General features: G+C 40.5%; 1 protein-coding gene and 1 long non-coding RNA gene across 6 annotated transcripts in view; one reads left to right on the top strand and one right to left on the bottom strand.

Annotated features, from left to right (window-relative positions):
- The window catches only part of LOC127530785 (uncharacterized), a 186,643-nt gene that overhangs the window by 4,612 nt on the left and 165,735 nt on the right, over positions 1-16,296 (bottom strand). The gene's annotated exons all lie outside the window — the stretch shown is intronic.
- Positions 8,547-16,296, top strand: part of LOC110971393 (excitatory amino acid transporter 1-like) — a 28,486-nt gene continuing 20,736 nt past the window's right edge. For both annotated transcript variants that reach the window (XM_051938243.1, XM_051938244.1), the window contains exon 1: positions 8,547-8,775. The gene's annotated coding sequence lies outside the window, so the exon portion shown is untranslated. The remainder of the gene's footprint in view (positions 8,776-16,296) is intronic.

The raw sequence follows: 16,296 nt of genomic DNA, 5'->3' as shown, positions 1-16,296 counted from the left end.
CGTCCATGACTTTTTGAGTTATGCTGTTAACAGTCAAACACACACACACACACACAGACAGACAGACAGACAGACAGACAGACAGACAGACAGACAGACAGACAGACAGACAGACTCCGGTGATTACATAGTGTGAAAAAGGCATGGGAGAAATAATGGACGCATGTGGAACTTACATCGATATGTTGTTTCTTCCTCCATTTCGACGTTGCACTTCCTGAAAAAATTGTCCAGAGTGAGCATCGATGCAGACTCGCTATTTAAGGGCTGAACAGTCCACTCCCCCTCCGCACTACGCGGTTTGGGACGGCCCTTAAAGCTCGTGTGCGGAGTTTGAATCGCAGCGTCTCCCAAAACACTGTTGGTCCCATAGATATATACAAACACAAAGCGTTTGTATATATCTATGGTTGGTCCCACCCTCCCTCTGATTTCACCCCTTTATTTGTGCACGCGCGCAGTACCTGAGAGGAGTGCCCGGAGTGCTGCAGTATCTTGCCTGTTTTGCTGTTTTCTACTCTTCTACATTTAGTACATTTAGTAAATAATAAAGGAATTACGTTAGAATTCTACCCCTCTGCGCAAACAGAGGGGTAGTGTGTAGGGATAGTGTGTAGGGGGCAGTTTGGGATTCAGCCCAGAGCATTATGAATGGAGCTAATAGACAGACTTGGAGTCCGTTTCAGTCGTTTCCATGACACTGTTTGAAGAACTATCATGTATACGCTATAATATTAATTAATTTGGGTTTTATAGGCCAGACGCAATAAAAAAATCGAAAAATTTAAACGTCACGTCCATATTGCAATGAATTTTGGGTAATCAAACTGGTGAAGTCTGCAGAAGTCTGCACCCCAAGCAGACTCTCTGGAAGTCTGCAGAAAGTCCGCTTGAGGCCCCTTGTGGACTGGATGAATTGTGGATTTGGACAGCCCTCAGCACTCCCGGACTTCCCGTGAACGCGCCCGCAAAGTCCACGAGTTCGCAAGTGCGGTGAAGTCCAGAGATTTGGATTCAGCCTATGTTTTTTTTATTTTTTTTAAGACTTAACATCCTTTATTTTCTTTTAAGCAGAAACAACATACAAATGTAAACTTAAGACAAATACATTGCAATTGCAATAATCGTACAGTCATAAACACATAAGAAAAAATAAATAAAAATATAGAGTCTGTCAAGAAGGAGTAATAAAGTTGTATTTTTCTAAAATTCTTAATGTTTTTATAATTTTTTTTATTCACTTGTTTTAATTTTGCAATAGTTTTTAAGTAACTTTGGAAATATGTAGTTTCAAATACATAAAAGGAGGGTAATTTCTTAATCCAAATCATTTCATGAATAAAAAATTTTGCTAGTATACAAATCAGGTTAATGATATATATTTCATCACCAGAGAAATTAGGGTTGTTATAGTAAAATAAAATATCTGTTCTTTTGAGTATAGTTTCTTTTTTAAATATTCTGGCGAGATATCTTTCTAAATTGAACCAAAAGGATGGTGTGAAAACAGTCAACAAATATATGCTCAACAGTTTCTCCTTCACAATTACAAAAAGTGCACCGGTTACTTATGTTTGACATAAAACAACATACATTTGCTTCAACAGGATAGTATCTGTGGGTAATCTTATAAAGAAACTCTTTTATTTTATTTGTGAGTATATATCTGTGAGGCATTAAAGCTGCTGTCCGGAGTTTGAATCGCAGCGTCTCCCAAAACACTGGTGGTCCCACCCTCCGTCCCTCTGATTTCGCCCCTTTATTTGTGCATGCGCGCAGTACATGAGAGAAGTGCCCGGAGTGCTGCAGCATCTCGCCTGTTTTGCTGTTTTCCCCTCTTCTACATTTAGTACATTTAGTAAATAATAAAGGAATTACGTTAGATTGCTGTATTGAGTCTAACTTGTCCTAATACCAAAATAACATGAATCTGCTAGGACGAACGAGTAAAGTTTCAATATGTGATTACACTCGTGTATCCCTCTCGATGACGTTGTTTATCAAACTTAGTGCATTTACGCGTGTATATGTGTTACATTGTTTATTTATTTCTATCTAGAGTTCAGAATTGCATGACTCCTCTGACGAAGAGTATGTCCCAGACGCCCCAACATCTTCCTCCAGAGGTCGGGCATCTAAACGAAGCCGTCAGGCGGGCTATGGAGACCGTGGTCGGGGAGCGAGGCGAGCACCCCGACCACAGCATCTAAACGAAGCCGTCAGGCGGGCTATGGAGGCCGTGGTCGGGGAGCGACGCGAGCACCCCGAGCCAAAAAACGTCCTGCAGTCTCTTGGCCTGACAAGCCGTGGGATTGGTAACTTTTCTGGAAGTTGCTGATCCCTGATGCTCTCTCCTCCACAAGCAAAACAAATGTGCGCGCGGTTGCGTAGTGCATAGCTCGCCCACCTCTGCATGGGCTTGCTTGCTGTGCGCATAACCGTTGATTGACAGCATGACAAAGCTGAAGCTCGAACTTGATTGGTCGGCAGCAACCGGCGCTTTTTGGAATAACATGGGGGTCTATGAGAGGAAGGCGGAGCTCAGGAATAAATTTTCATATCGCGTTATACTAACTTTATATTATCGTATCGAACTAGACTAACACATTTAAGCTTTGTTAAAAAATGATACATAAATTGAAAACAAACGGAAACTCCGGACAGCAGCTTTAAAAAGATTGTGTTCCATTGTTTTCTATTCAGACATACTGATCGATACTTGCAAGCTGGAGCTGTGATATGCTCTTGACCACTTCTAATAAAATTATTTGAGCATTTTTTATTTAACAAATCCATGCCATTTATGGAAATAGGGCTCTCCAAAACAGAGAGTGTGGTACTCTGAATGTTACAAGCAAGGATTTTTATATTGTAAGGAATTGATCTAATCACAGTATGAAACTCTTGCCTGGAAACCTCAAAATGATAAGTGTCTAAGAATGCCTCATAGTTATAAAACTCACCATTATCATTCAAGAGTTGCTTTACAGTGTTTACATTGTTCATAAACCAATTGTTCAAGTACAAAGTCTTATTTCTGTGTGTAATATAAGAGTTGTTCCATAAGATACAGTGGTGAGGAGAGTAATTGTGTTTGTAGAGAAGCTGCCAGCACAATAAAACTTGATGATGAAAGTTTGCAAGTTTGATTGGTAGTTTTCCTATTAGAAAGGGACATTTCAAGAGAAAATTAAGGCCAGGAAGATCTGAAATTGTTGGTTTTCGTTTGACGGTCTATGTTGAAGTTCTGAATACCTGTTCCATGAAGAAGACTGGAATTAATTCCCTAAAAATCTGTATTTGGACAAATTGTGAAATTATGAGGTAAAAAAAAATGAAATCATGTATGGGCCTTTGTGATGTCGAGATCTCAAACAGCACAATCTCAAAGGTTGAAAAAGACAACTCTGGAAGCAGATATATATTCATATTGATTTCATACAACACCATTAAATAAAAATAGAAGTTAAATACAGAAAAACACAAAGGTATGACTCTTTGGCATGCACAAATACAAATGTTTATAACGTTAATCATACCAAAATAATAATGTTCGTAACGTTAAACATGCACAAATAAAAATGTTTATAATGTTAAACATGCACAAATAAAAATATAACGTTAAACATGCATAAATATGAATGTTTGTAACGTTAAACAAATAAAACCTTATTAAAAAAAACAGCCCTCTCAGTGCAGCCTGCTCAGTCAGCCCTCTGACTGCCCCCCCCCCCCGCATCAGGCGGACCTATCACGGCTAGTAAAGAGAAGACAAATAATGTTGTCGGACTCCAAAGCAAGATCAAATTTCTCGAAAATGCCCCCGTTTTTTTCATTCCCTGTCTGCTACATGTGTAGAGTTTGTGCCGCTATGCTGCTACAGTTTGTATGTGGTCATGTGACTGCAGGGCAACGTCTGGTGAAGCGGAGTCACGTGACTTTTGTTGCGTAGTCTGATTGGTGAAACACAGTCGTGTGGGAGATCCACTGGGGTATTTCTCTGGCAAAATAAAGCAAATCTAATGTAAATAAAAACGTAACGAGCCAAGTGTAGCCCAGTGTTACGAAGTAAGAGTAGCGTTTCTTCTTCACAAATCTACTCAAGTAAAAGTAAAAAGTATGGCAGAGTAAAACTACTTTCAGAAGTACATTTGTTTTCTAAAAGTTAGTTAAGTAAATGTAACGGAGTAAATGTAACTCGTTACTACCCACCTCTGTATTCTGTGTTCTGTATTCTGTATTTATTATTTATCCCTGTATTGAATATCCATGCTGCTGTAGCAACTGAATTTCATGGGGATAAATAAAGTCAATCTCAGTCTAAAACATGGCGTGCCATATAACAGACTATGTCAAGATTAATGTCATATGCAGTGATGTTTTGATTTTGCATCCCTTGGTTTGTAAGCCATTTATATTTTTAAGAGGGGCTCTGTATCAAAAGTCTCACCTTGCAAGTTGACAGATCTGGTTCCTTACGTTTGCTACATATGAAGCCTCATTTGGTCTGAATCAGTGTTTCTGAGACTGTCATCATTACGCTTACAGTTTCAAGGACAAATTACTCAGACATGGTGTTGGCTGCATATATTGCTCATGATGTGTTTTCCTGCATATAAAAAATGTGGACATGTGACAAAGGTGGAAAAAAATGGATTTTCACCGGAGGGCAGACTTAAAATGACTGCTGTTCATTTTCTGTTTCAAACCAGTCAATTTTCATTGACAGTCTTAACCATGCCTGTTCTACAGTCAGGTCCATAAATATTTTGACATTGACACAATTTTCTGCATTTCCACTCTGTGCACCACTACAACAGATTTGAAATGAAACAATAAATATGTGCTTGAAGTGCAAATTTTCAGCTTCAATTTGAAGGGATTTACATCCAAAATCAGGTGGACGGTGTAGGAATTACATACATTTTAGAATAGAATAGAATAGATCTTTTATTGTCACTGTTACAGAGAACAATGAAAATCAGTTTGGTACTCTCTGAATAGCAGCATTGAAAATAGACTATATAACATACTAAAATTTATACAACCTAAGAGCAGTATACTATACAGAAACGGTTTGTGGTTAATTGTATTATGAAATATGGATTGCCCTGATATAAATATTGCACTTGTGATATGTGATATTGTCAATCGGGGGGAGGGGGGAGACATTTGACAGCTTGGGGATAAAAGCTCTTTTTGAGTCTGCTGGTTTTGACTCTTAAGTGTCCTGTAGCATCTACCTGAGGGGAGGGGAGAGAAAAGAGATTGTCCTGGGTGTGAGGGGTCTCTGATGATTCCCCTGGCCTTCCTCTGAAGTGTGCAGGTGTAAACATCCCTGAGGGGAGGTAGCGTGGTACCAATCACCACCTCTGCTGCTCTGACCACTCGTTGCAGGTCCTTCCTGTCCTCTGCAGTGCAGCTGGTACAGTAGGACAGTAGGTCCTACTGGAGCAGTAGGTCAGGAGGCTCTCAGTGGTGGAGCGGTAGAAGTTTATTTTATTTTATTTTATTTTATTCTATATGTGTCCTTCACCTTTTTAAGGGACCAAAAGTAATTGGACAAACTAACATAAACATAAATCAAATTGTCACTTCACTTCTAATATTTGGTTGCAAATCGTTTGCAGTCAATGACAACCTGAAGTCTGGAACCCATAGACATCACCAGTCACTGGGTTTGGTCCTTGGTGATACTCTGCCAGGCCTTTATTGCTGCTGTCCTCAGTTCCTGCTTGTTCTTGGGGCATTTTCCCTTCAGTTTTGGCTTCAGTAGTAAAATGCATGCTCAACTGGTTTCAGGTCAGGTGACTGACTTGGCCACTGCAGAACATTCCATTTCTTTGCCTTAAAAAACTCTGGTTGCTTTCGCAGTATGCTTCAGGTCATTGTCCATGCACCATGAAGAGGCATCCAATGAGTTCTGAAGCATTTGGCTGAATATGAGCAGATAATGTTGCCTGAAACACTTGAGAACTCGTCCTGCTGCTTTTGTCACCAATCACATCATCAACAAGAAAAGCACTCAGAGAGCGCAGTACTGACATTGGCTGTTCAGTCGTTGTATGATTTCCGACGGATAAGTCCTGGCAGATTTGTAGTAGGATCCTTCAATCAATTATGTGATAGTCTGCAGGAAACTGACGGAGTGTTTACTTGCTGTCATAGTTACAGTGATGCTGTGCCGCCATCTTGGACTGATAAAGAAATGTTGAACATATCCGTGGATCTAGACTAAGCCGCATCACTGCCCAAATCTAATCAGGTGGTCCTTGTGATATTTCAGACTTTCCCAGATAATTTCATCCAAATCTGTTAGTCCATTTTTGAATAATGTTGCGAACAGACAGACAATCGCAGATCATCATATAACTCACTGCATTCCGTGGCAGAGTAATAAATGAGAGATAATAAGGCTTTAGCTACATTCATCTGATTAATAAAATAAGAGAACCAGTTTCATTGGCAGCCACACATGCCCACGCCATTTCACTACCATCAAACAATTGATCTGACCACACCTAATGTTTTACTATTTTTCCGATGGGCTTGTTTTGATTTTCCAGCTTTTTGATGGTTTGCTTCATTGGTCGTGACAGCTCTTTGAACTTTATATTGAGAGTTGACCTCACCAGATTCCAAATGCAAATACCATACTTGAAATTAACTTTAGACCTTTTATCTGCACCTTGTAAATTAATTAATGAGGAAATAACACAAACCTGCCAAGAAACAGCAGAGCAGCCAATTGTCCAATTACTTTTGGTCCCTTAAAAAGTTAGAGACACATATAAAATGTGTTGCAATGCATACACTATTCACTTGATTTCAATCTAAATACTCTCAAATTAAAGCGGAAAGGTTGCACTTAAGCACATCTTGGTTGTTTCATTTCAGATCCACTGTAGTGGTGTACAGAGTGGAAATTCAGAAAATTGTGTCAATGTCCATGACTCAATTTTCTATAATGTTGTAGAACGGGAAAGCTGTTTGTTATTGCAATTGTCACAGCAAAGGGCCACTGTTGTTTGCCCATTTGAAACCATAAGTTAACATTTCTTTATGTAGCTCTTCCATAACAAACACAACAAAGACAGTCTCTTATAAGCCAAACCCCGATCTTTTGGTTAACCTAACCAAACAGTTCTTTTATTTTCTGCTACTAATAGAGTCACTGATTTAATAAACATTGATGTAGGTTGCTTTCACAGAGGAGGGGTTAGGAACCTATGTTTTCATTCTCTATGGAGAATACTGCCTCTTCTTGTAGCTCTCTTTCGGTCTCTACCAGCAGATCAGGAAACATAGGACTCTTTACTTACTAAATGTTCCCCGGTGTTGACAGGCTCTAGTTTTGTCTGCCATTTAGTGCTGAACAGATAGTGGTCTGTGAGGTTTTGATTGTTTGCATTAACACTGTTTGGAGCAGACTTCGATGATAATTCTGTATTGATTTCATTCTATAAGTGAACCCATTTACATTTGATCCAGTATTTTATTTAAATGATATTTAAAAAATATATATATATTAAAAAGATATTTGAATACGGGACATTATGTGCTCCTACTTTTGCAGAAGGAACACAGCTCTCCCATGTCGTCTTTTTAAGAGTCTTGATCAAACAGAGCATATTTTTGTGTTTTGATCATGAATTCTTCAAATTAAAAGAAAGTTCTTCTTCCTTCTATTTTTAGGAATTAGAAAGCGGAATGAAAACTAAACTAAAGGGATTAAAAAGAGGAAATAAGCGCATCAATATCCACAGAATACAAATACTAACATTTCTGAGATTATTCATCACTAACAAACATCTGTAGAAACATTTCATTCGTTAATGGAGTTGTGACTGGGGAATAGTGTTTGTAAAAGGCTATGTGACCTGATTTGAGGGGTATTCTTCACTAATTATATTCAACTTCACCTGGGAATATTTTTCCATACAGTGAGGTCACTTATTACAGCTCAAGCTCTACTTTTTTCAGCTAATTGCGGTGTGTCATTTACTCTGTGGAATTATCTCAAACTATAACACATCCCGAGTGAGATGATGTGTATCACTTAAACTTGGTTATTGTTTTATGCCGGAAACAACTGTACATAATCCTACATCAATGCCAGATTCAAGATTTAGTTTAATTTTAATTATCCAACACAAGATTGTATGTTAAAATTATGCATGTAGACCGTTTATGCTAATCACAAAAGAGAAGAAGAAAGAATTAACAAACAATGGAATCATAAAAATAAAACTATAATTAACATAAGATAAATATACTGAATATTGAAGTGGAAACACAAAGGGAAGAGGAGATTAAAAAAAGAAGTGAAGATGAGATGAATGGTGAGGAAGAGATGTAACTGAAGATGATAGATCATTCTTCAAGCAAATAATTCAGTGATGATTTTCAGAACAAGCCTCAACAAAGTTTTTCATACACCTGGGCTTTACCTGAAATTATGTCACAGGGCTAACAGTGTTATTATGGGAGGACCGTTATCTAATTTGTCCTCCTTGTCTCCCTCCCTCCCTCTCTGTCTATCTTCTGGATGACTCTCCTCCTGTCCTTTCTGATTATACTAAGTGCAGGAGAGCTCTGTTTCCCACATGCTTGGAGTGCTACAATTTAGAGCTCCATCTTCCAGCGACTCTGTCCTACTGAATCCCAGCAGCTCCAGCAAAACTGCTGTACCCGTGAACGTGCTTTGCTGCTGCTTCACAGGCCTGCCAACCCTCAACGTTATTTCCTGAAGAGCATAAACAAAAGACTGAAGAGGTATGTGATTTAGATTGCTAAACAAATGACAGTTGTTCTTTCTTTAATTCTACACTAGATTTAAAAGTCTTTTGTTTTAAAATGAACTGGATTTTACTACTGGTCACATGATAAGTTGACTCTTCGAATGGAATTGTGAAAGAAATGTGAGAAGGTTAAAAAAAAAGGTGAAAAATCATACTCACAAAAACTAAACCTATAGATAATTTAGGTTTGATTTGTCAGCTTTCAAGTTATATTTGTCACCCCAGTTTATTTAGGGTGAATGGGATTGTCATAACAATCTCAGCAGTGTAAAACTTCATGGAAAATATTTCAAAAGCAGGCTATAATATATTCAGTGGCTGGATTTAGTTGATAATTGTAGTGAACTGACCCTTTAAATAAGAATTTTCTTTTTAATTTAGCTTTTATTTAAGCGTTACTGAAAATAGGACTGTTTGTGTTTACTCTTACATACTCTAGCTTTTGCCATCTACAGCTAATGTGCATATAAAGTCTTTAGAAATCTTTCTTTTGTCCATTGAAAGAATAAGTTCAGTCTTAAAACATTAGCAAGATGCCCAGATGATTACTGGAACTGTGTTTGCTTGCTGTAATTGTCCCTCTTGTTCATTTCAGCCACTGAAAAATCCTGACACATTTCTAAAAGAAGTGACATTGGATGAAGTCCACAGTCCTTATTTTGCATAAAACTGTATTCAAAAGTCTATTTGAAAGTAATCTGAGACTTGAGAAATGTTTGACTGGACATCCATGCTGAAATGTGATGGGATCGATAATAATATGAAGACATATTGTATTAAAGTTTTAAAGATGTTTGGCAATAAGCTTTTTAATACATTTTGACACCAAACAGTGAAAATGGACTTTGTCTCCCATCACTCCAATACAAACACTTTACACAAGGATCTTTTAATGACCAGTTTGAACAGAAGGAATGATCATAACAAGCCAAACCTCTTCATATTGTATATGCACATGATTTTTGTGCAAAGACAAATCTGAAAAATTGTGAACTTATTCTTTAATGTACACAAAAAAATTGGAATCTTGCGAATTGGCTTCATATGTAGTTTAGATGTATTGCAAAATGCTGCTGCATGAATTTGAATTACTTTTGTATTAAAGGTTTAAACACCGTGCCCCCCCCCCCCCCACACACACACACACACACGCACACATACACACATATGAATGTCAGCAAAATTTGCTTGTAATTAAAAGGCCTGTCAGTGAGATGACAACGGTGAAGGAAATGGAGAAGTAAATCCACAAGTCTCATCCTCAAGGCCAGATTAATTAAAGTTTACTCTGTGTTATTATCTGACATACAGAAAAAAAAATTTGAGATCTGATGATGCATGAGTGAAAGTACTAATCACCTACTCTGCAGCCCGCCAAACTATAACAATGAAGGTCTGAAATCTAGATTTAGGCACGGCTCAAAGACAGAGGGTCTGACTGAGCTGATATCCTCTTGTAAGAGATGCAAATTTGTAACAACTGGTGATTCATCAAGTGGACAGAGATTATCTTGAGAATTATCCAAGTGGTAATCCAACCTTCTTCATTCCAAGCAAAAATATATTTTGAAGTTAAAGCTGAAGCTAATATGAGGTGCCAGATTTAAAAAGGCACTTTATGTGTAATGACGGCTACTGAAAGTGAATTAAATTAAGCTAAGGACTGTAAATTAACCCTTTAAGCTTCAGTGTACCGCCGGCGGTACACCTACTAATTTGCATAGGAATTTCAAGAATGTCCGACGGGTGCAAACGCGATTATACAAACACTATACACCGATGGAAAGCTTAGATTCTCATGAATCCGCCGGTATAAACCACTTTCAGATGCGATTACCACAGCGGGTGAGAAAAACACATTTGTCCGACAAAAACAAATATTCATCCATCCGTTCTCTATACACGGCTTCAAAGCACACAGCGCGACTCACATTTCCGGGTTTATTATTACACACAAAAAAAAAGATTCCACAAAAAACGGCCATAATCCAACCTTTTACATCAGATGACACAAGCCAGTAAACTATTTTGTCCAAAACATGTCCTGAAGTCGGTATAAAATCCCCGAATCGGTCGTTTTCAAGGAAATGCACCTCCCGATGCGCGTCCAATATTCCCCGTATTTTTCGTAATTTTTTAAATTTAAAAATAGAATATTAGCGATTTTTTGTACTGAAAACGGCTGGAATTGACTGAAGCTTAAAGGGTTAACTGAATCCAAATACAGTGCTGTGTATAGCCACCGGCGTACCCTATGTACTTGTGATTAAATGTGAACACTCCACTAAATAACTAGGGGAGGGAGACAGAATGTACTTATAACAACAATTATTTATATAAGAATAAGTAGAACAAACACACAATACAATATAAAAACACACAATGCAATATAAAAACAATCAAATGTACTTATTCCCAGCTAACTCAACTTAGACTGAATTACCTAACTAACTAAAGAATACCGTTGCGGCCGGGTGGAGCTCATTTGATGAGATGAATGTCCTGGAGGCAGAGGAGGCGATGACGACAGTTACGATAGCTGCTGCACTGATGCCTGTCCACGGGTGAGGCGGAAGGAAGCGGGGAGGCGGAAGGAAGCGGGGAGGCGAGGCGCCGCTGTCCCGAAGAAAGACGATCCACTAGCGGTGACGATGTCTGCCGAAACGCCGACTGTCACCCGCTACCTTAGTCCTCGTTAGGGATGGGAATTGATAAGAATTTAGCGATATCGATTCTCATTGGGTGAGGGCATGAAAAAATACAGATGGGTTTGTTTGATTTGACTCTTTAATATTGTCAACTTTGGACAGAAGATACAGCATATCTGCACTTATAAACTTTGGTAGATTAACATTTTTTGTGCAGAAAAATTTGCATGTTTGCCTTCTCAGGAAGGATACGAGATCGTTCTGGACTTAGGGTGTCTCCAGCTGTGGAGAACACCCTTTCAGATGGTGTGGAGGAGGCTTGGATGCAGAGATACTTCTCAGCTAAAGCTGACACCATTGGCAATGTGTCCCTCTTCATCCACCACCAGAGGGTGGCGCTGTCTTTGGTTGGGATGGGAGGAAGGGTTCTGTATAGTTAGACTTCTTGATCCACTCTTTGGGCTATGGAGACAGGGGGCTGCTGCTGCACAGACAAAAGCTCACTGTCCTCTTCTTCAAAAACTTCTTCTAAGGCTGTCTTCTTTTGCTGCTTTATTGGTGGGGTCTGAAATTGACATAACCACAGGGTTCAGTCTTAGATTAAACATTCCATGCCATCTGTCATCATTCAGCACAATAAGCAAAACTTATATAGTCATCTTCTTCGTCTTCCTCTTCTTCTGCCTGCCTCTGTGTCTCTCCACACTGTGACAGCTGAAAAATAAATTCACGCTGTAACAACAACAGAGCAAGAAGAAACGTTCTCACAACAGAATTGTCTTACATTCAAATGCATTTTAAAGTTTGAATACCTCTTCTGCTGCAGCTGCTGGTGTGTTTGCTGTCACTGCTGCTGCCCTGACTCTGTCCCAGATTTCACCGTTGTCCACTTTGGATTTGAATCTGGGATCTAACACAGTGGCTTCTTCCAGGAATGCCTGAATATCAGCATCCTGGAGTTTAAATCGAGGACAACCGACACAAAATTAGGAAAAAAATATGATTAAATAAGAATAAACTTTATTGTAGATCATAGAATGATTAACAAATCACTTTACCTGGTAATGTTCGGAAAGATCATTCCAAATGTTCTCCTTGATGCTCCTTGTGAATGCAGAGTCATCTTCCTGCACGGTGTAATGTTTGCGCAGCTTCTGAAAGATGGGCAGTACCTGGCCACAGGTTGGACTTTTTTCACTGGAGACTGCAAGTGTGGATGTATAATGCATCCGTATCAGCAGCACAAACTTCTCTGCCTTCCTTAGGTCCTCATTGCCAATTCTGGCCAGTCTACAACATAAACACAACACAAATATATATATATATATATATATATATATATATATGTATACACTGTATTAACTACAAACAAATCTTTTCATAATGGCTTTACTTTACCACATTTTACTTAAGTATTTTTTTCCAAACATCACTTACTTGTCTTTCTCCATGGGCTTCCTTAGATGTGGGTCTATAGCTGCAGCTTGCATGGCTGAAAACTGCTCACAGAAATGCTCAATCATCAAAAACAGAGAGTTCCATCTCGTCTTCACATCTAAGAGAAGCATGTGTTGGGGTAGCTCTGAATGGACAAAAACATGAAGAGATTAGTATAAACAATATTACATTTTCATCAATTTATCATTTTAGATTGATACTAATCTTTTCATTTACATGTTAAAATGTAAATGGTGGCTGACTGATTTACTTAAAATGTTTTCTTACTGAGGAGTTGTTGCTTCTCTTTGAGGACTACTTCAGCCACGTGGGATCTCTTCATCCATATGATCACAGAACGAATCCTCGCCGCCCAGTTGGAAATTGTGCTGCAGTTGTACAGCTTCTGAGCTCCCAGGTTAAGTGTGTGCGCAAAACATGGAAACTTGATAATGGCCAGCTTTTTCACAGCTACATCCATGTTTGCGGCATTATCCACTGTGGCTGCCACTACCTTCTCTTTTACTCCAAACTCCTCCAGGATCCCCTCTATCTCCTCTGCCACAGCTGCCCCTGTCTGAGACTCATACACTGCTTTGGTTTTGAGGACATTTTCTTTATTCTGACCCTCCCTGACATAGTGCAATGTTACAGTGAGGTAATGATCTTGACTAAAACTGGTCCAGCCATCACCTGTGATAGCTGCTTTTGTGAAATGTTTCAGGTCTGAGATCACATTGCTTTTCTCAACCCCATACCAAGCAGGAATCAGATGGTTTGCTAAACTATCTCTGTTAGGGGCATGGTATTTTGAGTTGACAGTCTTTATCATCTCCCTACAGAAAACATGGGAATAATGATACATAACTACACTGGTTAAAACAATTTACAACTTTGACTTTGTTCGATTTAACATGAGCAGATAACAGAAAAATGCAACAAATTAACCTACCAATATTCAGGGGCATCTACTGTAGCAAAAGGGTGTAAACCCTTCACCACAAATCTGGTCACTGCTCGGTGACATTCATTTATCCTTGCCTTTGTCATTATAGTCCTCCCTGCCTCGATGAAAGGGGTTGCTAAAGGTGCACGAGAGCTACTCGCAACAACCTCCGAGCCAGAGTGAGAGCCAGCATCTGAGCCAGCATGGCTCAGGCCGTCATCATTGTCATCAAAAATATAATTCCAGGAGATAGGCAATATTCATATGGTGAAATGAGGTTAACTGCGCTAGCATAAACACAATGTACAGGACCTGGAGAAGTTTATCGTTACCTTCGACATGTAAAGCAGACGACGCCGAGACGTTAGCGCCGCTCCTGCTTTTACCTGGATGAGGCTCACCTGCGCTAACTAGCATATCAAACGAGGTACATTTCCGCAAACTAATTGAATGCTGGGTGGACAGATGTTTGAGCATATTGGAAGTATTTCCGCCCTTTGATGAAATTGAAGCATTGCGAGTGTTGCAAGTAGCCCTGGTGTCGTCTTTACGAGTGAAATATAGACACACTTTTGAGTGCTTCTGCTGGGAGGCCATGTTGGAAAAGTCCAGAACCTGCGTATGACATCATCACGTTTTTGCGACGTAAGAGGAATCGATAAGTGGAATCGTCGGGCAATTAAACAAATGATTCTTAGGAATCGAATTACTGGGAGCTGGTTCTCAAAAAGAATCGGTTCTCGATTCCCTTCCCTAGTCCTTGACGATATGAGCTAACGCTACCAGTTAGCCCGCAGCAGTCCTCCATCCTCGTTAACGGCAGCCGATGATAGGAGCTAACGCTACCAGTTAGCCGCAGCAGTCCTCCTCATGAACACGCACCAGGCACACTACGTTGTTTCTAGATCTGTCAAAGAGTCCACACCGCTCAGCGACGGTTTCAGACTGCATTAAATGAAGCACAGTCCACGAAACGAAACATTGCACTTCCTCTGTGCTCCGTGTTATGTCCATACATATGCAACGAAGCAAAACTGTCCCACAATGCAATGAGAACGCCTCAAAACATGTCCGAACCACGAGCGACATTCAATTACATCATAAAAACATAGGACAAATGATATCTCGAATACTACACATTCAAAGAAAGTAATAAACAAATAAATGGGAATGGGGTTGCTACACTCCACCATTAGGGGCTGGGGAAACTCATATGAACTATGATCTAAACTATATTAAAATCTTATAAAACTAATGTGAGCCTTAACTACAGCCGCCCCCTAATTACCTACGGGAATTAGCAACTAAATGAAGGTGAATGACTACGTCAGGGATCAAGTCAGGAGTCTCAGTTGTCTGGGGGTGGGTCGGGGAATGCTGGCAACTCAATCACCCTGGCCACTGGCCTGGTGTAGATTTTTCCCCGGAGAGAGACCTCCACTGCCCTCACTCTCCCGTCTGCTCCTGGGATGGTTTTCTCCACACAGCCCACGGGCCACATCGCTCTTGGCAGTGACTGGTTGACTATCATCACCACTGTTCCTGTGACAAGGCCCTCTCTGTCCTTAGTCCACTTCTGTCTTGCCTGCAGGGAGGGCAGATAGTATAGTATGAAGTGGGACCAGAATTGGTCTGCCAGCACCTGACTGTATCTCCACATCCTCCGGCCCCGAGTCTCTGGGGGGCGGTAGACAGTCTAAGGAAGGGTGGGGTCCAGCCACCCCATGAGGAGATAATTCAGCGTCACAGGGTTAATGTCGGCGAAGTCAGTAGATGCATAGCCAGAGGCTTTGAGTCGAGTACACCCTCAATCTCAGTGAGGACTGTGGCGAAGACTTCGTCACTTACAGTCTGCGCACCCAGGATGGTGTACAGCGCTGTCTTGATGGACCTCACCTCCCTCTCCCATGTCCCCCCGAAGTGTGGGGCATTTGGTGGGTTGAACTGAAAGTGGACTTGACTGGAGGCTTGCTGATGCTTCAGCTCCTCTGCCATGGACCAGAAGCTCTCTCTCAGCTCTGCCTCTCCCCCTCGAAAGTTTGTCCCTTGGTCGGACAGGAGGGTGTGTGGTTTCCCCCTCCTAGACTGGAATCGCCAAAACGACATCAGGAATGAGTCGGTGGTCATGCTGTGCAACACCTCAAGGTGCACTGCCCTGGTCGTCATACAATTGTAGATTACCCCCCATCGTTTCTCGGTCCCTCTTCCTCTCCTGACCGAGAACGGTCCGAAACAGTCCACTCTTGTCGAGTGGAACGCCTTCTCTCCTACCTTGAGGCGACAGGGTGGTAGGTCGGCTATCTGGGGTATAGTAGGTTGGGCCCTCCACTTCTGGCAGTCAGTGCAGGTTCTCTGGAATGGACGGACCGCCTCTCTTCCCTGAAGGATCCAGTATCTTCGCCGTATCTCTGCGAAGACCCTCTCTGATCCTGCATGGAACACTGCTCTGTCGTACTTCTGGATT

This window comes from Acanthochromis polyacanthus, chromosome 18 (genome assembly GCF_021347895.1).
Source record: "Acanthochromis polyacanthus isolate Apoly-LR-REF ecotype Palm Island chromosome 18, KAUST_Apoly_ChrSc, whole genome shotgun sequence".
Taxonomy (NCBI): domain Eukaryota; kingdom Metazoa; phylum Chordata; class Actinopteri; family Pomacentridae; genus Acanthochromis; species Acanthochromis polyacanthus.
The sequence above is the reverse complement of the archived record's forward strand: the minus strand, read 5'-3'. Positions and strand labels throughout refer to the sequence as shown.